Raw genomic sequence first — 2,096 nt, 5'->3', positions numbered from 1 at the left:
AACTAGTATTTGCGTGCATTATAGGCCATTCCAAGAAACCTTATTGCTATGAATATCTTGTTATCTAACAAACGAATTATTTATGTTAATATTTTTAGCACATATGTTAAATTAGGCCATTTTTCATTTAGAGGGGGTATATATATATATAGCTATTTACATTTTAAGTTTGAAAAATTACCGTACAAAATTGAATGCAAAGATAAGATTTATTTATACAACCCTGTTTGGAAATTAACTCCTTTTACAATGAAATAAGACGCAAATAAGAACCTCAATTGTGTAGTGAATTTTTAGTTTAGTTCATTTATTATGCACCCCATACCCATCTTGTGGGCGGTAGTGGAAAGGGTTACAGAGGCACATAATGGGCTCAGGGACTGAACCCCACAATTCATTTAACTAAGCAAGTTACAATCTTGATGAGCTAGTTACAAAATTCAATATAAGTCATCACATCAACAATGGATTCGAGATCGACCTCAAGTACAGGTTCTAAATTAAGCAACTGACATATGTGGAGAGATAGTGTCACAAGTTATATGTTTGTCCTGCACACCGCCCCCCATCCAGTGGGCAGCGGTGGATAGGTTACAATCACTTAGTTACTACCTACAGTTAGCAAACTGGGGATATTTGGCTAAAATTTCTGGTAGCAGATCATTTTGAATGAATTTATGCATTTTGTTTTGATTAAAAGCTTAGGTAGTACAATGTACTACTTCTACTTCTAATACCATATTATATATGAGGGGCTATTAAATAAAATTAAAGCACAAGCATGTTCACCTAATATCATTAGCTGACAGGTGAAATAATATGAAAGTCGGAAACTATTTGATTCTCTCTTAGAATTTCTACTAATCCTTTCTTTCGTCGAGACCAATATATGTCAGTGACCCCTCAGATAAATTTCATTTGCAGAAATCAAATTGTAAATGCACATTAATGACACTATGTAAAAGACACATCGAACACTTTATGTAGGGCATACATAAATCTGTGTATTTATGTATTTACGTATGTAGCTTAGCCTAGTATTTTAAAAGCACTACAAGCACCTTCTGTGGTTGATTGTTCAATAAATCCCTGCTGTATGTTTGACAAATCTCTAACCCTGTCCATGGAGGACAGAAGAAAATGTAAATATTATGGTTAGCATTGTTAATGTGTGGCCACGTCTGTGGTAGAAAATAATAATAATAAAACAAACTGCTTCCGACATTATAGTGCCAGGGTAAACTTCAAACAAGTACTTATCTCACTTAAAATACCCTTTACCATCGAGCATATATTAGGAAGCGGTGACCACTCGTTACAGGAAAAATACCAAATAGTCAAAGCACTGGCTAAATATCCCCAGTCGACCAACACATTGGTTCACATTTAACCCGCGCCACATTTATACCAGGCGCCACCAACAGCTAAACACAGAAAACAAATGAACATACACCTCTGTTTTAGTCGCCGCTCCTCTATCTACAGTACAACGCAACAAGTACTTTTGAAACTCTTATCATCCTCAACATAAACGCCTCTGCCAACATCTGTACTGGTGCAGTCATCGGTGGACAAACCCTTCCTGCAAACTGCACCTGCTATCAAGAAGAAGAAGTAACAACGTGAGGCGTTATTCCCGGATAAATCTATATTATCTCAGCCCATCCCAAATATCGTCAGGATCTATATACACTACACTAGTTCAGTATAAGATCTCTTGGTTCATTCTCGAAGAAAGTTGGCTCCTGCACTCTTCGTTACGTATTGGGAAAATCGGTATCATGCATACAGGTCTCTGCAAGGTTTGTTGTTGTTGTTGTTATTGGGTTAGGGGCAACTACAGCACGGGGCTGTGTGTGCCCGCTCAGTCCTGTGTGGTGTAAACATCTCTAAAATCCTGGAGGTTACGCGTCCCCTGCTGGCAACAAAAGTGCCATACGGCGGCTGTACGCACTGTAAAGTAAATGGTGATGTTCCCTGACATCTCTTGTGGAGCAGAGTTCCAGATCCACACGTCACACTAAACCTACTGGGAGAATGAGCTGACTTGCTTTGGGGTGGAGGGGGTTCTTTGGTCATTAATGCTTGGTTGGTCC

The 2,096-nt window shown here is 38.5% G+C and overlaps 1 protein-coding gene across 26 annotated transcripts in view; it reads left to right on the top strand.

Annotated features, from left to right (window-relative positions):
• Window positions 1-1,392: 1,392 nt before the first annotated feature.
• LOC123745663 (nuclease EXOG, mitochondrial) overlaps window positions 1,393-2,096 on the top strand; it is a 33,332-nt gene continuing 32,628 nt past the window's right edge. For 3 of the 26 annotated variants that reach the window (XM_069321837.1, XM_045726546.2, XM_045726612.2), the window contains exon 1: window positions 1,394-1,791. The gene's annotated coding sequence lies outside the window, so the exon portion shown is untranslated. The other 23 variants (XM_045726651.2, XM_045726539.2, XM_045726595.2 and 20 more) reach the window with 15 other exon arrangements.

The sequence above is a fragment of the Procambarus clarkii genome, chromosome 10 (genome assembly GCF_040958095.1).
Source record: "Procambarus clarkii isolate CNS0578487 chromosome 10, FALCON_Pclarkii_2.0, whole genome shotgun sequence".
Lineage (NCBI taxonomy): Eukaryota > Metazoa > Arthropoda > Malacostraca > Decapoda > Cambaridae > Procambarus > Procambarus clarkii.
The sequence above is the reverse complement of the archived record's forward strand: the minus strand, read 5'-3'. Positions and strand labels throughout refer to the sequence as shown.